This window comes from Macrotis lagotis, chromosome 4 (assembly GCF_037893015.1).
Source record: "Macrotis lagotis isolate mMagLag1 chromosome 4, bilby.v1.9.chrom.fasta, whole genome shotgun sequence".
NCBI lineage: Eukaryota > Metazoa > Chordata > Mammalia > Peramelemorphia > Peramelidae > Macrotis > Macrotis lagotis.
In genome coordinates, this window is record NC_133661.1 from 132,825,560 (window position 1) to 132,849,883 (window position 24,324).

The following is a 24,324-nucleotide window of genomic DNA, read 5'->3' on the forward strand; positions in this document are numbered from 1 at the left end:
CTCTTATGGATAGTTCTGAAGGGAGGCTTTTTCTTGAAGAGTCTCCAAAGTGGGAACTAACTGAGAACTGAAACTTCTGTGTTCATGTTAGGTAATACCTTCTGGTATCTATGAATTTTGGGGTTTACATTAGAATAGATTAGGGTTCATCAATTTGGAGATGGAAGGGACTTTAAAAGACAGCATTAAATAGGAAAAAACAAAATTAATAGGGGTGGGTGCTGATATGAGGCATAATAGTAGGGCTAATTAGCCCTGGACAGTATTTGACACTGACACTTGATGAGGAAATTAGTGAAATTATAATATTAATGAAAAGAAAGTTTTTTAGATGGTTTTTATATTTTCCTATGAGTTAAAAAATTCAGAAAGATGGCCCATGAAAGTGGATAAAACTGACTAATGTAATGATTGGAAAGGGCTAGACTTATGGCTGAAGGACAAATGACCTTTCTAGGAGAGAAAAAAGGGTTGGGAGTCATGGGAAATTATACTTTGTGCTATTATGCATGCTGTATGATATTGCTCTTGATAAAGTAGAAAGTGTTCTTAGGTTTAATGGGAAGTAGAATGCTTTGTTTCTTCTATATCTTTCTTATCTAATCTATTCCATTGATCAACTTTTCTTTTTATTATCCAGTACTCGATAGTTTTGACACTTATAGCTTTATCATATAATTTAAGATCTAGTATATCAAGTCTTATTTACACTTTGGTAGCTGAAAAATTATTTCCCAAGATGTTCTTGACCTTTGGTTCCCTGATATGAATTTTATTATTTTAATTCTATAAAGTCTGATGTTGCTATAACATGAAATATGCAGGTCAGTTTGAAAAGTATTTTAACTATTTTGGCATCTACTAACTATAAACATTGACTGTTTCTCAACATATTTATTTCTACTTTTATTTCTGTGAAAAGTCAGTCATCAGTCAATAAACATTTATTTAGTATCTGCCTTGTGCTAGGCACTGAAAAGCATAGGTTTTATAAAGAAAGACAAAAGACGGTCCCAGCTCTCAAGTAGCTCACATCCTAATGGACCCTGGACAGGATTTGACACTGACAATTGACTGAGGTAATTAGTGAAATTATAATATTAATGAAAAGACAGTTTTGGGGCAGTTTTTCCCATGAGCTAAAATACTCAAAATTCTTAGTCTCAAAGATGGCCCATGAAAGTGAACAAAACTGACTACAGAAATGCATCTACAAATACATCTACATACTACAAAATAGCATCACAATACTATTAAAAACAAGCTAAGCCCAGGATAAAAAAGAAAATCCTCAATAGAATGAAAGCACTAGAATTTGAGGGGTTGGAGAAGGCTTCTTTTGAATAGGTGTGTGGAACCTTTTTTTTTCTGCCAAGGACCATTTAAATATTTATAACATTCTCAGATCCAACAAAAATTATCAACTTAAAAATTTGCCTTCTATAAGTAGTTAACATTTAATTAATTCACTCTTAAAAGACTCCGAGATTTATTGAATTCTGAGTTCCACCTGCAGGTGCCTTGGCAGCACCAAATCCAAGTGATTTCAAAGACCTTGCCTGTTCCCCACCCTAGCTGTAGAAGGTGGGATTTTTAGCTCGGTCTTGAAGAAAGTCAAAGAAACCAGGAGGCACAGAGATCAGGAGGGAGAACATTTCATGCACGAGAGATAGCTGTTGAAAATTCCTGGAGGTAGGAGATGGAATGTTTTGTGTAAGGAATAGCAAGATGACTAGTGTCACTGGATCAAAGAGTATATGGTGGGTGCTTCCCAGTGCTAGGTACAGGGAAGGTTGTGGTGGGGGCAGATATTGAAAGACTTTGTACAACAAGTGGAGGATTTTATATATGATATTGGAAGTGATCAAATAAACTGGAATTTTTTGAATCGGAGGGTGATATGGTCAGATCTGTGCTTTCAGAAGTTTTGACAGCTGAATGGAAGATGGATTGGAATGGGGAGAGACTTGGGGTAGGGAGATTAGTCAGCAGGGGTAGGGAGATTAGCCAGCAGACTACTGCAAAAGTCTGGGAAAGAAGTGATTAGGGATCACATTAGGGTGGTAGCAATGTCAGAGAAGAATTAAAGAGTGTATGCAAGATTGACAGGTATTGGAAACAGATTGCATATGGAGGGTAAGGAAAAATGAAAAGTGATGAATGATACCTTAGTTGTCAACCTGGGTTACTGGGAATATAGTAGTACCTCAATACTATAAAGGGAGTTAAAAAGAGGAGAGGGTTTGGGGGTTCAGTTTTGGATAAATTGAGTTTAAGATGTCTGCAAAAACATTCAGTTTGAGATGTCAAATAGGTCAAACAGAAAATTACGGATAGATAAGTAGATTTAAGAATTAATAGAATAGTGATAATAACTGAATATTATTGTTGCATTTATTTTAAATTTAGCATAAAGGTCACTAGGGTCAGAGTAAAAGAGTCTGTTTTCAAACCTTTGATATTTTGCCCTTTCTCAGACTAATTTTTCTCATTTGTAGTATTTGTTATTTTTGGCATTATTTTGTGATTATAGCAATCTTAGTTTTCTTTCCTAGAAAACTATCTGTTCAAATTCTTTGACCATTTATCAGAGAATAGCTTACTCTTTTAACTTTGAATCATATCTTGTATATTTTGGAAATGAGAATTTTATTAGAGGAACTTGCTACAAAAATTTCCCCAGTTAATTATTTTTCTTCTAATTTTAACTACATCAGATTTGTGCAAAAATCTTTTAAACTTTATGTAGCTAAAATTATCCTCGTTATCTTCTGTGATCTCTGTTCCTTGTATGACCATGAACTCTTCCCCATCTATAGATCGGAAGCAAATTCCTTCCCTGTTCTTTGACAAAAATCTAATCCTACAACTCTCATTATAGGCAGTTATGTGACTCAGTGTGTGCTTATCCTGGAGTCAGGGAAATGAGTTCAAATTAGACCTCAGGTATATACTAACTTTTAAAACCATGACTAACTTGCAGGGAATGGGGAACTGGTTGTCCTATGGGCTAGAAGCATAATTCAAAAATTTATTCTAGTTGCCTATTATTTACTAGAACAACCCAGAAACCAAGGTCTTTTGTGGCCACATTGACTTTTTGCATCAGAAGAAATATATCTCAGGGCAATCACAAATTTGACTCCCTTTTCCTCATTTACTCCATAAACACTAATCTTGTTCAATATGTGCTCAACAAGGCTGTTCCTTGAACAAGATATTCTGTCTCTTGTTTTTTATTTCCTGACTGTTCTATATGACTGGTATACTCTCTATCCCCAAACCCTCTTAATTCTGGTACCTTTTCTCTGTTCATTTTCTCCTATTAATTCTGTATATAACTTGCTTTGCCTCTTTTTTTTATGTTGACTCCCCCATTAGACTATAAGTTCTTGAGTGTAAGGTCTACTTAGCATAAGTCTGGCCTACAGTAGGCACAATAAATGCTTATTGGGTGTTTGACTGGGGATTGCAATACAAGAGTTAGATATTGTTTATTAGCTTAAGGTTCCTAGGTTTGTGGAAGGGACCTTAGATAGACTATAGTTTAATTAACCCCACTCCCCATCTCTCATTGCCCAGTAGTATAGAGGAGGAAAGGGTGACCGAAAGAGGTGAAGTTTCTTCCCCAAAGTACTAGGAACCAGAGCTAGAATTTAAACCTGCATCCTTTAACTTTCATTGCAGTGCTCCTTAAGAAGTTTATAGCATTGGTTGGGGAGATGAGACTAAAACCACATGAACTAATGTAGAAGATGTTAAATTGTATAATGACTGAATATAATGAATAATTCATTATATAATGAGTGTTCATGGGAAAAAATCTATCAGAGTGAGATGTAATTCTGTAGGATAATGATTCATGGAGCATCTATATAGCATAGATCTGGTCATGTCATTTCTGCTCAACAATCTTCAGTGGCTCCCTGTTTCCAATGACTTTTCTCTCTAGCATTCAGGACACTTGATATCATAAAATTTTCATTCATGGTTGCACATTTTCTACGCCCTGGCTCTTTCTTGCTTTTTTTTCCTTTCCTTTTTTTCTTTTCATTTCTAAATCATTTCATTTTCTTTTTTTTCTTTTCATTTCTAACTCCCCCTTCCCAGACACTCTTCCCCTAAAAGTTTAATGGGAACTCAGAAACATTCAAATGAGCAGTAGAGACAAAACTTGTTTAAGAATCTCCTAACCCTTAACATGACTAATATGGAAATATGTTCAACATGATTGCACATGTTTAATTTATATCAGATTACTTGCTGTCATGGAGAGGGGGAAGGAAAGGAAGGGGGGCAGAAAAATGTGAAATACAAAATTTTACAAAAAATGAATGATGAAAACTATCTTTATAATGGGATTGGGGAAAAAAATAAAATTAAAAAAAGTCTACCATCCCTGCTCTCTCCATTCTGGTGTTTTGCTGGCATGTTAGTGGGAGTGCTAGACCTCAGATCTGCCTTGTCTTCTTATATGGTCTTTCCCAGACTAACACTCTGCACAGTCAAAGCTCCTGAGCTCCTTGCTTACCTTAATCCTAAATGTTTATTTTTCTGTCTCCTATACACTCATAGAATCCTTGCCATCCTTCTTGAATCAATGCCCTTTCAGTCCAAATCTGAACTTTCCATCTACCTTTCTTTACCACTCCCAATTCATTTTCCAACCACGAACAGCCAACACCTGCCCTAAGGCTACTTCTTGACTGCCTTAAATAGGCCCAGAGAATTGATGGCAACTGTACACCTCATAATTTAGAGTTCACAGCTATTTCTCCTTTCCATGCATTTTCAGTATCTAATTTTTAAACATCTTTGTGTCAGCTTATCTTCTCAGCTTTTATCTTTGGCTATTCCCTACAATCTTCATCGATGTTAGAGTTGGAAAGGAATTCAGAAACTATCTAATCCAAAATTTTCATTTTATAGATGAGGAAAACTCAAGTCTTGGAAGGAAAAGTGACTTACCCCTACTCTTACAAGAAGAGAGTAACTTGTTTTTGTCCTCTGTGCAAGCCTGGATTTCCCTTTCTTCATGCATTTATTCACACTGTTTCATATGCCCAGAATGTACTCTTTTTTGTCCAACACCCTCCCTTGTTGAAATCTATCCTTTAAAGTTCACTACAAATCACCTCATCTATAAAGCCTTTGCTGACATTCACAAGGAGCAATTTTCTTTCCCCTTGACCTTCCCTGATCAAACTTCACATAAAATTTTGTTTTGTATTTCTCTAATGCTCTTTCCCAATTATTTTAGATCTGTGTATGTGTCATGGACCTGGAAAAAACTAACTATAGCTAGGGTAAATATGGGGCATTAGTGGAAAATGTGTTCAGGATGAATAGGATGGGGCCAGATATGGAGGTCCTCTGACAATTAAGAACTAGTGGTGATAAAACTTGGTCTGCTTGTGTCAGCACATACTAGGGGAATGTTCTCATTGTATTTAATCATTGGGCAGTAGAGAGACATTATAGGACTTTAAGCAAGGGGATAAAATAACAAAAATTAGTTTCTTAGAAAGAGTCCAATGGAAATCAGTTGATAAACTGAAAGGAATACGTAGTATTCAGGGAATATCAATCTAGGTGAGAGGTGTTGCGGGTCTTGTCTAGGTTTTAGAAGTAAAAGGCAGTTAAAGGGTACTAATGAGAGAGAAATTCCAAAGAATCAATAGCTTTCTTTATCTCATCTCCATCATTACCTTTGAATAAACTCTGTTGGCTTTCTGTTAGTTATAGGAAAAAAATACAAAATCCCTTATTTGGTTTTTAAAGTCTTCATAACTTGGACATTTCTTACCTTTCCAGTTTTTGTTTACCTTACTCTGTGATCTCTAGTCTCCTTGCTGTTCCTTTTTTGTTATTGTTTTTGTGGGGCAATGGGTTTAAGTGACTTGCTGAGATCACACAGTAAATATTAAATATCTGAGGCTGGATTTGAACTTGGGTACTCCTGACTCTGGGACCAGTGCTCTATCCTTGCTGTCCCTTGTAAAAGACACTTCGAGTCCAATTTTCATATATTTCCTTTTCCCCTTATTCTTTATCTTTCTCAATAATTTATTAGTTATTACTAAATATTTTTTAAAATTACAAATTTCTAAATTTGGAGCTCCAAATTATCTTTCTTTTTCCAGCCCTTTCCTAATCCATTGAGAAGGCAAGTAATACATTAATTATAAATGTGAAATCAAGTAAAACCTATTTCCATATTAGCCATGACACAAAAAAGTGAAAAAATAAGAAAGTGAGAAAATTGTATTGCACTCAGAATTTATTAATTCTCTCTCTTGACATGGATAGCATGTTTCATCATGAATCCTTTGGAATTGTCTTGGATCAATGTGTTGATCAAAGTAGCTGTGTCATTCACAATTGATCATTACAATATTGCTGTGTACAATGATCTCCTGGTTCTCTGAACTTCAGTTTGTATCATTTCATATTTCCATTCATTTTCAATGACTGTCTCCGCCCCCCATACTGGGAATTTGCTCTCCTCTCATTTCTGCCTCTTGGCTTCCTTCAAATCTCAGCTTAAATTCCATTTTCTGCAAAATGTCTTTCCTAGTCCTCCTTATGGCTAGTATTTCCCTTTCAGGATTATCTCCAATTAATCCTGTATGTTTCTTATTTTGTCCATAACTTGTTTGTATGTTGACTCCTCCATAAGCTCTAAACTCCATGAGTGCAGGGGTCTCTTTTCCCATTTCTTTGTATTCCAGTATTTAACATAGTGCCTAGCACATGCTGGGGGATTATTATTTGCTTGGTGACTTGACTTAATTGGTGTGGATTTGGAGTGTGAAAAATACAGAGAAGGAAAAGGGAACCATTCTGATACAGAAACGAGAGACTCCAAAAGGAGTGAGATGATTCCTAAATGAGTGACAAAAATGAAGTAAGTACAAGTGATGGGATTTGGGCTAGCCCTGTCAAACCAGGATGTGGTCCTATGGGGCTCTCCCCTTTAATTTGTTTCTGCTCAGTTCAATAATTATTAATTAGTCTACTATATATAGTCTACAGATTATGCCAGGCACTGGATATACAAAAACAAAACTATCCATGTCTTGCATTTATTGGGGTATATGTCTGTGTGTGTGTGTGTGTGTGTGTGTGTACGTGTCTGTGTTTGTGAACATTGTGTATGAAGACAAATTTTAAAATCTCATCAAAGTAAATATGAAGTAATACCAACAACTAGGGGAATAGGAGAAATTTATGTCTTTTGAGGTTAATTGTTCTTGATTGAATTTTGAAGAAAACTATGGGTTCTAAGAGATAGAGGTGAGGAGGGAGTATATTCTATCTAGGAAAAGACAGAGATAGACAATTCTATGTCACATATGGAGAACATTAACTAGTAGGTAGATGGAACACGAATATGTGAATGGGCAATAACGTGCAATAATTCAGGCAAGGTAAGCCTGAGAAATCTTGTAAAGGGTTTTAAGTGGCTAAAGGTGAAGTAGTATTTTATCTTAGTGGGAATAGGGAACTATGGAAGCACTTTGAGCAGGAGAATGCCATGGTCAGACTTGCTCCCCAAGCTAGTTTTCAAATCCAGTTAAGCTGGATCTTATCTCTACTTATGGGTTGATATAATAGGCAGAGCCCAAATATCCTGATTTAATTTAATTCTAATTTAATGCATTTTCTAGTACTTCATTTTCCAATCCAGGAAATTCAGGACTGTCTAGATAGATTGTCTAGATGGCAGTAGCAGCCACAACCATTGTCTTCATTTCTTGGTCTCTCCTGACTTTAGAAAGAGATAAATTATAAAGTCTTCACCTTTCAAGAAAAAGTATTCTTTCACTTGAGGCTTCTTAAATATATAAAGTTCAACATCTTTTTGACTTTCATTTTTGGTGTTTTATTACTATTTCAAATTGCTTAGCAGGTGATTAATAAATGCATATTGGTTGGTTGACTGATCACTTGAAATATTATAATTTGGCTTTGGGTCACTGAGAACTTTCTAAAGAATGGTCAGGGAGCTTGATATAGAAAGGTCAATGGAGTAGGGTCAGTAGGCCTGGGTTCTACTCTTAGGTCTGCCAATCAATTGTAGGAACTTGATCATTCATGTCTTCCCTCTGTATCAGTGTCTTCAGGTAGTAACTCAAAAAAATTAATTAGGTATTTACTATGTACCAGATTAAGCAATAAGTTTACAAATATCTAACCTCCAAAAGTCTTCTTTCTAATGGGAGAAACAACATGTAAACAACTAGGTTCATATAAAATAAAAAGGGTGTATCAAGAGTTTTATGGATGTTTTAAACTATTTATGCTTGTTAAGCCTTTAGACTGTTTAAATTCTCTCTCTAGAGAAGAGATTGGAGTGATTTGGAGAGAAGGCATTAGAAACTCATTGGGGGCAGGGGAGGAGCTGAGAAGATGCAGGATGTGTGACTTAAGCTGAGTCTTGAAGGAAGTCAGGAAAATGAATAGTGAAGAGGGGGCAGAACTTTCCAGGTGCGGGGGCTAGTTAATGAAGACAAGGAGTTGGAGATAGGATATGATAGAAAAGTTGCAGCTAGGTCAATGATGCAACTATTGACATGCCTCTTTTTGCAAAAGATAAACTTTATGCTTGTCACAATCCTCCCCCCTTGCCAGTGAACAGCATCAACTGTCCGTGGAATTTCAGCGGTCTGTCTATAAATTCTACTTATATCCACACACACACACACACACACACACACACACACACACACAAACACACACACAAACACATATACAAGCAGAATTTCTATAAAATATAGTTTCAGGATAGGAGGTTTTAAAGTGAGAGTCAGGGTTGCTCTATAAGATGAGAGAGCTCTATTTTAGTGGTCTCCAATATGCCTTCTAGCTCTTTATTCCTTAATTGATTGGTTATCCAGGCTGATTGAAGACTGCTTTTCTTGGACAGTTCTGCAGGGGAAGCAGATGCATGTTTAAATACTGTTACAAATGAGACAAATTGCAGGTGAATTCTCCAAGAGCCAGACGTGCTTTAGAATGATTGATGTAAATTAACCATCTCGAAATCAGTGTCAGGAGGATGCTCCTTCAGGGTGTAGAGAATGTTAAAAGACAAAATGAAAATTATCACCAAGAAACCTCCCATCCTAAGTGTGTGTTCTGCTTGGGGGGGGGGGGCTTGGGAAGTAGAGCTTTCTCTCTTTGTTTGCAAAGTTCAGAGCTGTTGGTTGACCCAGACTTCTTCCCTTTTCTCTTGGATCTTGAATCACAGATTGAGAGCTAGAAGGGATCTTTGAAGAAATGAGCCCAACCCCCTTATTTTAAAGATGAGTCAACTGAGGTCTATAGAACTGAACTGATTTGCCCAGAGCCACAGTCAGGAAGTGGGATTTGAATCCAGGTTTTTCTTGCTCTAAGAATAGCCCACAATTCTACTGGAACTGCTATCTACCTCTTGAAACCAACTCTTCAAAATCTAGTGCCAATACAATACAAACACTTGGGAGTCTTCACTGCCCATCTGTTTTCTTTCCCTGCTGTCACGCAAGCACCTTCTTTCAAAGTTGCAGACTTTCAGTCTCCTTTAGTTGTGGTTGCTCGTGACCCTGTCACCAGCCAGAGAGTTTGACACCTCTAGCCTCTGGCAGACTGAATGTTGACTGTTGAGCCAACACCGCTAAGCTCATGAGTAAATACTGAGTGTACTAAAGCTGCTTCTTTTCATTTGTTGCCCCAGTAAAGCCCAAAAGGATTGAAACACAAGCTCATTTTCAGGGAGAGTCAAAGGGAAGGGACTCATTTAGTTGTTTTTTTTTTTCTGGAGCCTTGTAAAGGTTTCCAGGTCATTTCAGAAGATTTAGCACACTGACTGACTCTTTCCTAGATATTTCTGATTTACATGCTCACTACTCAGTGTTAGTCACTGGAGTCATTTGATTTTGTTTTCCATAATTCCCTTCATCTTTTGGTTGGAAGAGAGAAATGGGCAATGACTCAAAAGGTCATTTTGCTTCAGTCCCTTCCTCTGCCTCACAAAGTCAGAAAATAGTTGAGAGAGAGAGAGAGAGAGAGAGAGAGAGACTTATTTAACCCTTGGAATGACATTTCTTCTAGCCCACAACCTAAAGCTTTCCTCCCTTATCCTCTGGGGTGCCTTCATCAGAGGGGGTGCTGTGCTCTATGAGAAGGGCAGAATTGAAGCAGCTCAAAGGAAATGTGAGTAAGTTCAGCATACCTGGCCCAGGTGGTCACATGGACTATTTGTGCCTGACCTGTGGTAGAGCATTCCCAGCTCTATTGATCTGATCAACCACAGTTGGATACAATGTAACTTGTCTCTAATGTAATGATGTCATTTGGGTCTTCTTCAATAACAAAGGACAAGAACCAACAATATATCCAAATATATAGTTCTTTCATCTCTGACATTAAAGTGTTAGGATCATAGGAATCATATGATGGGTTCTTAGACCCAGACTAGAAATCTTCTAGTCCAAAATTTTCATTTTATGAATGAAGAAATGGAGGCCTAGAAAGTTAAATGATTGTCATATATAATTCAGCAAAGGTGGGACAAGAGTGCCAGTGTAATGCAGCAAAGGTGGGACGAGAGTGCCAGTGTGCAGATGCCTAGACCATTGTTTTTTCTGCCACATTGTTTTCTTGGTATTTTGTGTAGCTTGGCTTCTATGGGACACCTAGAGTCAACTTTAGCAGCTGGAAAGCCATTAATGTCAAAAGGAGTAAGAGCTATACAATTATGCTCAAACAACATACAAAGGAGAGGCATCAGGATTGGCTTTGGCAAACTCAGGTTGACGTGTTTCACGGGGAGCCATTTTGAAAGAGTACTATCATGAAAGCCTTGCTTACTATTAACCAGCTGGAGGTGAAAGCTATTCAGTTTCTGTGTAAAGTCCTTGAGAGGTCAAGTGCTTCCTGTGCAGAGAGATTCCCAAATAACATTAATATAAAAAATACTGCCCTCACTTTGCCCACATATGTAATTTACTGCATCCTAAGACTTCCTCACATCAACATTGAGATGGTATTTTTGCCCAGTTTGTTGTTAAGGAAATATGATCAGTTTTTAAGTTGACACACGTTTAGCAAGAATGAGAATCAGAATTTGAATCTGGATCTTCTGATTCTGTTATTTTACTTCTCTATACAACTGGTAGATAAGAGTATTTATTTCATGTCTTCCTTATCTATTTATCCTTATTAGCACTTTTTTTCTGTGGGGGGGCAGAACAGAAAACTATGACAATAATTAAAAAAAAAATCTACCTACCGAGTAGTTATAAGACAAGCTAATATAGTGTGTCCCAAAATTTTTAGTGCAGTTTTAGCCTAAAATTTAAACAGACGTTTGGGATAGCTTGTATAAAAGGATAATAATATGATATAGACTAGTTTCAGTACCTTTTCTTCCTGAAATCTGCCAAAAAAGAAAATACTGGGGAGGGGGGCAGCTAGGTGGTGCAGTGGATAGAGCATCAGCCCTGGAGTCAGGAGGACCTGAGTTCAAATGTGGCCACAGAAACTTGGTAATTATGTAGCTGTCTGATCTTAGGCAACTCACTTAACCCCATTACCTTGCAACCCCCACAAATACTACTACTACTACTAGTAGTAGTACTACTACTACTACTATTACTTTTTATTTTTTTAAAAATTTTTATTTAAGGGGCAATGGGGTTAAGTGACCTGCCCAAGGCCACACAGGTAATTATTAAGTGTCTGAGGCCAAATTTGAACTTGGGTCCTCCTGACTCCAGGGCTGGTGCTCTGTCCACTGTGATACCTAGCTGCCCCAATACTACTACTACTACTACTACTACTACTACTAATATAATTTTCTTTCTTTTCTCTTCCTTCCTTCCTTCCTTCCTTCCTTCCTTCCTTCCTTCCTTCCTTCCTTCCTTCCTTCCTTCCTTCCTCCCTCCCTCCCTCCCTCCCTCCCTTCTTTCTCTATCATCTTTTTGAGACTTGGTCTGTCACCAGGCTAGAAGTGCAGTAGCCTCTCACAGGTCTGATCCCACTACTGATTGTCATGGTTGCCTTTACTTGTTCTGTTTCTGATCTCATTTGGGTTTATTCATTGGTAGACAGACTGGTGGCCCCACCGAATCAGGTGAGTTCTTTTGTCAGCTCAGAACTTTTGAACTCAGGTTATCCACCAGCCTGAGCTTCCCTGGTAGGAGAAATATGCCCCTATCAGGAACAACTTTCCACCTGTTCTACCTCAATCTCCTACTCTTTTGTGGTAGTTTAAATCTTAAAAATGCTTTTATACATATTCTGTCATTTGATGCTCACATCAACCCTGTGAAACTATTATTACAGTTCTTATCCCAGTTTTACAGATGAGAGAAACTGAGACAGTGATTAAATGACTTGTTCAGGGCCACACAACTGATGGGTGCTTGAGGAAAGATCTGAATCCTGACTTGGAGATATTCTGGTTTTTGTTTTCAACAGTATGGAAATCTGCACCCCACCCCATCTTCTTCCTCACTTCCTCTACCTTTTGTGTGGAGAGTGACCTAGAATGTATGTACAAAGTGAGTCTGGTCAAAAAAAGGATAATTATGATGGAGGAAGTGTTGCTGAATAACAAAATTTTGGTAATCACTTGCCTAACTTGTGTCATTCAAAGGCTAGTAGGTTCAACAGTATTTGATTAATTGCTTGAAAAGTGGACATGTAAGAAAAATATATATAGAGAGAGGAGTGTTTATTTGTAGATAGCACAGCTGTGAATCAACTTCTCATTATGACAGCTGCTGTCCTCTCAGAAATCCATCAATCAACAAGAATTTATTAGAGCTTACATTGTGCCAAGATACTGTGGAGGTAGTTCTCTTAAACACATTTATACTGATTTCTTCTGGCTTCTGTTTCCTAAAGACCTTTTGAATAGTCATTAGTTGGGATCACTATTGCTCAGTGACTGCAGAGAATCTTAATGTTCTTGGATTTGCATGGAGAGTCCTTAATAACATGGAAAGTTGAATGTTTACTCTTTTCATAGAATTAGAGAGAATGGAGAAATAGAACTCTGATTTCATTAATTTAGGGAACCTTCTAGTGAGGAAGCTCCCTTTGCCAATGTAGGTTAGCACATTCTCTGTAACTTATGGTTTTAAAGGTTCCCTTGAGCAATAAGTGACATGTTCAGGATCACTTGTGGCAGAGTCCAAACTTAAACCTAGGTCTTCCTGGCTTTGAGGCTAGCATTCTATCCACTTTGTTATATTGCCAGGCCACACAGAATTACAGTCAGTCCAAAATGAATAAAAAGTCATCACATGGATACAGAAATCATCAATCGAGAAGGATCTTTATGAGCTAAATAGACATTTTTCACTTTGTAAACATATTTTCAGGTCACATGCATAGGTTAATTTTTATTTGAAATAGGGTTCTTTAGTGAAGAGGCTGCTTGTTGGCACAATGAGTAGACAGCACTGGGCTGGGTATCAGGAATACTATTCCTGAGTTCCAGTCTGACCTTAGACACTTTCTAGTTGTGTGACACTGGACAAGTCACTTAACCTTTTTTTGCCTCGGTTTCTTCATTTGGAATATAGCTGGAGAAGGAAATGGCAAACCACTCCAGTATCTCAGCAAGGAAATGGGGTCATGAAGAGTCGAACATGACTGAAAAATAATTGAACAAAAACATATCTCCAGTAAAAGGATAAATAGAATAGTGAGAAATATTGCCTGAACCAAAATGCACAAAAAGATATTTTCTCTCTGTGTCCACTCCCTTCCCACAATAATGTTAAGAGGTAGGAGACAGGAAACTGTGCAGATGTTCACAGTCAAACCAAACACCTCCCTAAGGGTGGACCAAATGATCTCTAGTGAACTCTACTCCTCCCTGTGGCACGGAGTCATAGACTTTTGGAGTTGGAAGGGATAGTGGAGATCATTTAGTCCAATTTCTTCATATTTTTAGCAAAGAGGAAACTGAAGCTGTTTCAGTTTGTATTTTATAAGTCATCATGGAGCTCGGCTTCAATCCGCTAAAGAGAAGGAAAGAAGGTTCTATTTCTAGGTCTGTAAACACATTCACATATAGGCACACATACACACACATACACACACACACACACACATATATATATATATATGCATATATAATCGCTTTTGACTGTTTGGTAGATTTTTATATTAATTGAAATGTAGAGGCATGTCCTAAATATGTCCTACTTTTATTTTTCTCCCAAATTAGCACAAAACACATGAATCCTGCCTGGGCTTCAGAAGTGAACTCTACCTATCATAGAAAGGAGTAAATATTAACTTGCTGCCATTAAGTTAGCCTGTTTTGAAAAGAGTGAGACATCAGAATGAAAAGAGCACTAAAGAAGTTTCAGAGGTAATGTTATTCAACCTCTTTATTTTTACAGGTAAAGAAACTGAGGTCTAGAGTCACAGGTTCAAGTAGCTGCTGTTTCCCTTACTAGCTGTGTGACCTTGAGGGAGTGACTTCATTTCTCTGAACTTCAGTTTGTCATTGTGGTTGTTGGATTGAGATGTGCTATATGGGGAAAGAAAGTACTAGACTGGGAGAGAGGAAGATCCGAGTTCAGATCTCTCTTTTGAAGGCTTTGTATGACCTTGTATCTCTGTGTTCTTGATAACCCATATCTAAAAAGGTCCAGTTAAATCTGAGATAATATGATCATGAAATTCTTTTTGTCTCTAACAAGTTGTGATTCCATGACATTTTAAAGATTAGAATATTGTTGAATTTATCTATGTAGGGTGTTCATCTGAAATGTTCCTTCATAATTTCCAGCAAAATGACATATTTTCTTACTGTGTTTAAAAAAGAAAAAAATAAATCCTTCATTATCCATGTGATGTTAGGGTTTATTTTTTATTTAATAAACACATTCCTTTTATTTTACTCCTAAAACCATTTTAAAAATCTTGAGTGGTTACTAAAGAGAGCTCCAAATAAGATAAAAGAATCAAAAGCTATGGTTCACTTCTAGAGATAATCTTCTCCTCTCAGACCCATTCCCCACCTACCCATATGTATATATATTGTTTTTAAATGTCAGGAAAAAAAGAGAGAGAGAAAGGGAAAAAAGCCTCTTTTTCTCCTGAATGTCACATTCTGGGGGGGGGGGGCAGGGAAAAAGGACAAGTGGCAGAATTAAAGAGATGCAGATTTTTTTTGTCTTCCTGTTCTCATTCAGGTCTCTTTATGTAGTCCCCCTTTGCTCCCTCCTTTCCCTCTCATTCTCTCTCCCCCGGTTCCCATTGAAATGTCAAATACAGCAGTTGTCTGCAGCTGAAAGGGGGATTCCCTGGTGGGAACTGAGTGCCCTTCTAACCTGAAGGTCCAAGCTGTTTTCTTCCTCTTGGCTTTTTTCTTTCTTCCTTTTTTCTTTTTCTTTTTCCCATCCTAGCTTTCTTAAGCAGATGTTGTTGGGACAGATTGGCCCAAAAGGGAACGAGATGCTTTTCACCTGGGAGTGTGAATGAAGCAAGACAGAGAAATATTCAGCTACTTCAGCCCTGTGCTACAGCTTACATACAAACCAAACCCCAAATCTTATTCTAAGCCTATTTTTAGCTTCTATGAGGGGCTTAAAAAGAAATGAGGGAATGGTAAGAAACAATATCTCAACTCTTCTTTTCCTGAAATTTTCACTTTTCAGCTCAATTTGTTTTAAGCTTTTATTAAAAAGATAAGATTGAACTTTTGTCCACTAAATCACCATCTGAGATACTTCTGATGGTAAATTGACAACCTTGGTATACAAAATTCTGAAATATTATCTGTATCCCTTAATAGCCTCCACTATTTTTCCCCCTAAATTCTCATTTGGGATCATTTATTACATAGGATCATGGTAGAGTTGGATGTGACCTAAGCAATTATTGGGTCCAATCCAGACCTGAAATCAAATCCCTACTAACAATACATACAAAAGTCATACAGCTTTTGCCTGAAGGTTGACGATGAGAGCTGGGTTCAACTCTCACCTCTAATATATGATAACAGTCACCTTGACCTTGTCATTTGTCTGCTTGTGGTTTAGTTTTCTCATCTATAAAATGAAATGATTGTCCTAGGTCCTCTTTCTTAGCTATGATCTCTGTTTTCCTGAGGTAATCCATTCCAAAAAAGCACAGCTCTAATTTCTAAGTTTTTCCAAATTTTCAGACTAAATTCAGCTATGTAGAGAGGTAACTATAGCTCATGGTGATTTTGTGATGTGTGTGTGTGTGTGTGTGTGTGTGTGTGTGTGTGTGTGTGTGTGTGTAGAGGGAGAGGTGGCATGAATGTTGGACTCAGAATCAGTAGAAATCTATATTCAAATCCAATGAACTACTTGTATAACTATGGGAAAATCATGTAATATCTCTAAGTCTCAGTTTTTCTTATCTGTAGTATGGGGATACTGCAAGGTGTTTCAAAAGTCGTAATGAAGGCTTAAGCTTAGAGCTGCACTGAGATTTTTGGGATACCCTTGTAGTACCTATTCTACAGGTTTTTATGCAGCTCAAATGATATAATGCTTGCAGGGTGTCTATGAAAATGTCAATTATTATTGCTTTAATAATATTTATTCTAGGGCACATTGTAAAAACACCTTTCTACTTAAGCAAAGTGGACTGCCTCCCTAGTGGTTTGCTAACTTCTAACAAAGTGTTACTGTCCCACCTTCATCCCAGGCTCTAACATTCCCTTTCAGCATAATATGGAGGAGAATGGAAAGAAAGAGACTTTTGGTTGGACCCCAAAGTATTTATCCTCCAAATGGGGTCAGTGTGTTTTGGAGTGGGTGATGCATTCCAAATTGCTTCAGCTGCTACTTGCTATTATGGGTCACTTAGGCAGAATAGTCCGTTGTACATATGGGTGTCTCACCACTCTATCCTCCTTGCATGTGAAATGATCCCAGAGTCCAACAGAATAGGAAGATTAACCACATTAACCCTTTTAACTTGTTCTGAATACAGCCAACATTCACTTGGGAATCAGGATGTCCGAAGGGAAAGCAGTCTCAGGAATGTCACCAGTGGCTGCCTTGTAATTTCAAAGACTCTTCTCGGACGGTGGGGGGGGGGGAGCTGAATTGGTGTGAAATAAAGCCCTGTTGTTGCTTGCCTGGCAAAAGGAGCTTTTTTAGAAAATAAAGGACAGCTGGGTAGGAAATAGTAAGTGGCTTCCAAGAAGGGAGGCAAGGATGTTGCCATGAATACTTACCGTGCTAAGCAACAAGCTTAAGGACTTTGGGGCATCCATAACTAAGGCCAGAGAAAGATTATTTTCCCTCCTTCTTTCAGAGAAAACAAGGGAAACCTTCTTTGGAATTGAGATATGGCCTGGAAATTTGTTGTTAGTTGTGGTTTCACTTGTCTTTTCAGATTGCCCTTGATTCTCATTCCCACACTGCGTGGGAACACTGGCCTGGGAATCGAAAGGTCTAGGATCTGGTCTCAGCTCTGCTTCTAATTAACGAGCTGTGTGACTTTAGCTAAGTCACTTAACCCTAATCCTGGGATTTCCCAGTGCTCATCTGTGGACCTTGACTTTTAAGTCTCCTCCCATCTACTAGCTGTCAGATTTTTCTCTAAGAGCCAAATGACCTACTATATAGATTAAATCTTGTCCTGAAAAACAAGTTAACACAGAGACAATAATGTAGCCAGGAGTAGTCTCAACAATCTGGACTTTTTTTCCAGGGTTCTGTTTCTCCTATAGTCTGTCTTAGGCGTGTTGATCATAATCATAATCATAATTAAAATTTTATAATGCTTTTAGATTTATAATGAATTTCCCCCTAATAATCCTAATAGTAATAATAAATACCATAAATATTATTTACATATGAGGAAACTGAGGAGGCTCATAGAGGACCAGCATAGTCTTTGAGGTAGAAGTTAGAGTCCATCAAGTCTAACTTCTCATTTTGTGGTTGAAGCTGAGAGAGAAGATGACTTTTCCAGGGTCAAAAATTCTCAGTCAGGTTTTGAACTCAGATATTGATTTCAAATCTAACACTTTATCCCCTAAAAGACTTGCCTGTAAAAGCCTTATTTCTCCTATACAGCATTATTTTTTGTGATGTAGCTTTACATTTAACAGGAGCAAAATGTTTGTCACAGACTCATATTCCTTCTATCCTCCATGGTCCAATGTGACAAACTCTGTTGGCCAGCAGTTGGCTTGTGTAGATCTTGAGATAATTAGGCTGTACCTTGTTTTTGGAGTGTCAGGATGCTTTTTCAACTGCTTGAGGATCTGGCTGTCAGGGCTGAGTAATTCTCTGAAAATTAAGCTCTCTCTCTCTCTCTCTCTCTCTCTCTCTCTCTCTCTCTCTCTCTCAGGTCACTATTACAATTAAGCTGCTTTCCCAATGAAATTGAGCCCTGTTGGGTTGGGTGGGCTAAAGTCAGTTCTAATAGTCCAGGTCAGGAATGATGGACTTTGACCATCAGTGCCCACTTCAGGTTCAGGCAGGAAAGGGGAAAAGGTGCTTGTAGCTTGATCCTCTTGTAGGGATGGCATTGTGCAGCAGCTCATACCACTCTTGTGATGCTATTTTGGGCCTCAACTCTGTCTGAGCTGTGTAATGGCCTCAATTCTCAGTGACCTTTACACAGGCAAATGTAGCATGAAAAGCTGAGTAAACAGCCTGCAGTGTTTGCCATAACTCTGGTGCAGCCTCCATTATGGCAAGTCTGCTTGCTTGATCTCTCTTGTTCTAACGTGGGTAACCAGAGATTATTTAATTTTGCTGTTGGGAGTCATCAGGCAGAGTCAAAGTCTTCCAGTAGCTAGACATATTCTTTCTCTTGACTATTAATGATGTGGCTTTCAACAGCTACAATACCTTACTTTCTTTGGATCTTTCTGCAGCATAGAATCTGCCAAACTGAGCTCTCATTCCAGGTGGATCTGGGGCCCCGGTGATCCAACTAGACTGGGAGTGGGGAACCTTTTTTTCTGCCAAGTGTCATTTGAATATTTATAACATCATTCACAGGTTATACAAAATGATCAATTTAAAAATTAGCCTGCTATTTTGGGACAAACATTTAATTCACCCCTAAAAGTCTCCTAGATTTATTGAATTTCAAGTCTTGCCTCAGGTTGCTGTAGAAGCACCAGACCAAATGATTTTGGGGATCCTATACAGCCATCCAGATGTTCCTGGCCCCTGAACTGGTCCAAAGATAGTAGGTCAGGAATAAAATATGCTTATGTTGCATTTCAGAAGTGTGGCTCAAAATGGGAACAGGATGCGAAACCATAGGGAGGAGAGATTTTCGTGTGTGTGTGTGTGTGTGTGTGTGTGTGTGTGTGTGTGTGTGTGTGTGTGTGTGTGTTTAAAGAAGGAAGGAGAAGGAGAAGAAAAATAAGGAGAAACCAGTCCAATAACTGGAGAATTTTTAGGAAAACACACACACACACACACACACACACACACACACACACACACTCACTCACTCTACCCCCTCAACCATCTGGTTTTAGATTTCATATCTGCTATTTGAAACGTCTCCAATTAGACCATTGGAGATTCCCAAATCTTCATGGAAGAGTATGCCTCCCTATTGACAAAACTCTGCCTTCCTTTCCTCACCAAATGCTGGGACAATTGTTTGTTTTTCTCACAGATTAATAAGCATGTTCAACCTTAACAAATCATTGAACTTCTGAGCATGGACATGGGAGAACTGATGCCTTCTCTGAGAATGTTTAACTGTGAACATTGTTTGGCTACTCAAGCTTCCTGTTCTCTGACATTCATCCCCTGCTGAAAGCCATGGGTAAGTTGGCAGGATTGTCGAGTTCTTTGGAAGTGCTCAATTTTGTGGGAGAAGAGTGCTTTCTCATGGACTTCCTGAGCCAATATTCAAATATCAATGAGCTTAAAGGAAATACAAGTGATAAAAGAGGTGATTTGTGAACATAGCTGATGACCAAGAAATCCCACAAACTTCCATTTTAACTTTTAGTTTTCCCCCTTGAGTGACTGAGTTAGTTTTATTTGGCTGTCAAATGCCCCTCTCTTCTGTGGAACTCAGTTGTGTAAATTGAAAAGGAAAAAGGGAAGAAGAAAGAGAGAGTTAAGCTTCAGGTTTTTTTTTTTTTGGCATCTTGAACTCTCCCTTTATTCTTCCCAGTGGGCATAAGCACTACAATGTGTTTTTCCCACCTTCTCCTAGTCATTTCCCCGATTTTCCCTATGGCTACCTCCTGCCTAAACCTACTCTTTTTACTTCCCTCCTCATATCCAAAGTGGCAAGTGGGTTGTTGGGTATAATCAGGATCAGTAAAAGTAATTCTTCTATCTTCTTTCCCTCATACCTCAAAATCCAAATGGGTCATTAGTTCTCAGATAGGACCAATATGTATTTTTCTTTTCCTAAAGATGGATAAAATAGAACATAATACTTGACTTACAAAGTCAGGTACAATTTAACAATATTGAAAAATAGGTACTAGTTATATGCCGTTGGCAATTTTAGTGAAGCTATTGCATTCCAATATGGAATTTGAAGCTTCTACTAATATAGAGATATATAATATATGGTCATTTGTAGGAGATAGACTCAGTCATCCACAGAATTAGATGAACGTGGGTAAAGAATTCATACTATTTAGATTATGATATTCAATTAGATGGGCTCTTATGTTGATCCATCTTGGACAAGCATTGCATATGAACAATGAGTTAAGGTCAAAATATAATAGAAGAGATTGATTTAGATCATATTTGGCAAATTACAATGGTTTCAGTGACCCCTAAATTCCCCAATTTTTTAATACACACATTCTCATAGTATCAGGGAGTTAAGAGCATAATGCCATTTTTCTCAAAATATGGCAGGAGATCTCAAATCAGGGGAAAGGCACAAGCTAAAAGTAGGTTTAAACAGAATAAATGGTTTAAATACATCACCAAGAAGAGGAATAACTTCAAAGGACAGGCAACAACATTTTCGAAATGAGGGAAATTATTTGGATAACTCCAGTGTTATACTAATATCCATGAGCATTTAAAAGTGTCAGGAAAAAGGTCTCTTAGGCACTGAATACACAGAATGAGAAAGTAGGAATAGGTCTGGATCTATGTCATTGAACAGAATATCTATAATTTGTAAGATTGCCAATACATTAAAGTATTAAAGGATTTTAAGATCCCTGGTAAGGTACCTTACTCCACTTTACATCTATCGTACTTCTTGGCTTCAGTCCAGGTTAGAATACTGAACTCCTTTCAAAGCTTTCATTAAGAGAATGCAGAATTTTATTTAGATAGTTCACTCCACTCCACATCTGCAGCTGTGCTTGGTTTCATCTCCATGGAACAAGAAACCCTCTGGTATTCTTCCTCGACCTTCTCTGGCATCCTTTTGTGTATTTTCTTCCCCAATTAGATTGTAAATTCCTTAAGGATGGGGACTATCTTTTTTTTATTTGTATCCTTAGTACTTAGTACAATGTTTGACAGAGTAGATGTTTAACAAATGTTAACTGAATTGAAATTCTGAATTTGAACTTTTGATTTGAGCAAGTATTTCATGTCTTCTGGGATTTAGTCTGTTTACCTATAAAATTGGAGTTTTAACTAGATGGAGAATATTTTAAAATTCTACAATTACCCTAAGATGATTACTCATATAACATATACATGTATCCTACCAAATCTCAGGATTTGAGATTGGTAGAGAGCACAATGGAATGACTTTATAGTACTTTGAGGGGTCATCATCCATGTGAATCTTCTTAAGAAGTAGCTCCAATCATGGAATGTTGGCAATCTCGTTTTGGTAAAAGTACAACAACCAAATGATGCTTGATTGTTTTTCATATATCATTAGGTAGAGGGAGCACTGAGGGGAGCTGATGCTTGTTCTTAATTCTGAGTGTGGAGGAGCTGCCCATATTGAAGTGACTCTCACAATGAAAGACAGTGACCTTGTCATCCTTGAGATCATAACAGATTATGCTCTTAACTTGGGCATAACCATATATGTAAGAAATATGACATAATGGAAAAATTATTGATTTTTAGAATCGGAGGACTTGGGTTCAAATACTATCTCTGACACTTATTACGTATGTGACTGTGGTCATATTAATCTGGCTGGACCTCAGTTTCCTCCTCTGTGAATTGAGGACCTTGGGCTAGATGATAGGAAGGCTAATGCTAGAATTTATCTAATTTTTAGCAAATATAAAACTTTTCAAGATGTATCCTATACTATGCTTGTGGTAAAAAAAGACAGATATGGATTAGATAATGGTGCAAATTAAATGGATGTAGAACTAGTTTGGAAGACTGTATACAAAGAATAGTCATTAATTATTCCATGTCATTGTGTTAGATCTCCAATGGAACATTCTTGGGATCTAACAATGGTCCTCTGCTGTTTAATATTTGTATAAATGACTTGATACAAAGGCATGTTCATCATATTTACTTATGATGCAAAGCTGGGAGAATTGCTAATACTTTGGATAGATCAAAAAAAAGACATTGTGGGTTAGAACATGGGCTGAATGAAATTCAATAGGGAAAATTGTAAAGGTAGAGGAAGTAGTAGTTTGCTTGAAAAATATCTAGAAGTTTTAGGAGTCTTCAAGCTAACTATTAGTCAGTTGTATGGTATGGCAATAAAAACTAATGGGCTCTTGGACTGTGAGAGCAGCCTGGTTTCTAGTTCTTTAATACTCTGCCCTTACCAGATTTCATCTTGAGCAGAGTCTTCAGTTCTGGCTCCCTCTACTTAAGGACAATTTTGAGTGTTCAAAGATAATGAAAGGTCTTGTGTCCATATGCTATACAGAAATAATGATCGGATAGTCCTGAAACTGAATCCTTCTTTTTGTGATCTCTCCCCTTTTAAGAATGTGAGCTCCTTGGGATCAGGGACTGTCTCACTTTTCTATCTGTAACCTCGGTGCTTAGCGCAGTACTTGGCAACAGTGATTAATAAAAGTTTTTTCAAGTTGAGTCAATATAAAGCTTATTGAACATTTATTATGTGCCAGACACAGCAATAAACACATACAAAAAGAGAAAGATGGTTCTTGCTCTCAGGGAGTTTACATCATGATGGAGAAAGGTAATACCAAAAAGGGAGCTGAAGAGGAGAAGCATGGGGGCAAAATCTGGAGATTGAGCGACTTTTTGCTGTTTTTGTCCTTTCCTCAGAATGGAGAATACACGAGGGAATTCCTAATGGAAGAAGGGTACCACCATAGTAGGAGTTGAAGGTAACTGAGGTCTAATGGCAAACACTTGAGAATGAAGTGTGTTATTTCTCTTCATTTATTCATTCACTGAAAGAATTGTGAATGTTTATACTAGAAAAGAGATTGGGATGGGGAAAGAGAAATGGAAGCTATATCCAAGTATTTGAAGAGTGATCATGTTGAAGATGGATTTGAGTTGTTCCATTTGACTGCAGAGAGCTAAGAGCAATTGATAGAGGTTTCAAAGGAGCAGATTAATGCATCATTCAGGAAAAACCTAAGTGTTAGACTGGCCAGGAGTAGATTGCATTACTTTGAGGAGACTCAGGATAATAGCATTCCCCTCTCTTTTGTTGTTCAGTCATTTCTGTTTTATCTGAATCTTCATAACCCCATTTGAAACTTTCTTTGCAAAGTTACTGGAGTTTCCTTCTCCAACTCATTTTACAGATGAAGAAACTGAGGCTAGCAAGGTTAAGTGACCTGCCCAGAGTCACTCAGCTTGTAAGTGTCTGAGACTAAAATGGACACTTTGCCACCTAGCTTTCCTCCTTTTTGCAGGTCTTTAAATAAAGGTTGGATTGGGGCAGCTAGGTGGTGCAGTGTATATATAGAGAGAGTGCTGGCCCTGGAGTCAGGAGGACCTGAGTTCAAATGTGACCTCAGACACTTAATAATTACCTAGCTGTGTGACCTTGTACATGTCACTTAATCCCATAGCCTTGCAAAAACAAAAATAAATAAAGATTGAATTATTATAGTGGGAATTTCTTTTGTGTAGGAGTTGGACAATATGATCACTGAATCCTCTTTCAAGTCTCAAATTCTATTAAAAGATGACTTCTCAAGTCCTTTGAATTCTAAATCTATTTTTTTTTGGTACTTCAACAACAACAACATGATACGGATTTATGTGAAAGGTTCTGGGGGCACAAAGATAAAAAAAGAATTTCTCCCTTTTGAAAACTTACATTTTATTGGGAGATATACTGTATAAACAGATAATTAAAAAAACAACATAATTTTAGAAAGAATGGCACTAATCATTCTAGACTTTGGGTTTTTTTTCTTTAGGTTTTTTGGCAAGGCAAATG

The 24,324-nt window shown here is 37.6% G+C and overlaps 1 long non-coding RNA gene across 2 annotated transcripts in view; it reads left to right on the forward strand.

The window, feature by feature from the left end:
* Positions 1-24,324, forward strand: part of LOC141520033 (uncharacterized) — an 81,179-nt gene that overhangs the window by 40,550 nt on the left and 16,305 nt on the right. Inside the window, exons 2-4 of one of the 2 annotated variants that reach the window (XR_012477518.1) lie at positions 14,228-14,374; positions 19,642-19,794; positions 23,190-23,252. This is a non-coding gene — a long non-coding RNA (uncharacterized LOC141520033). Of the gene's footprint in view, positions 1-14,227; positions 14,375-19,641; positions 19,795-23,189; positions 23,253-24,324 lie in introns of those variants that run through there. The other variant, XR_012477517.1, reaches the window with a different exon arrangement.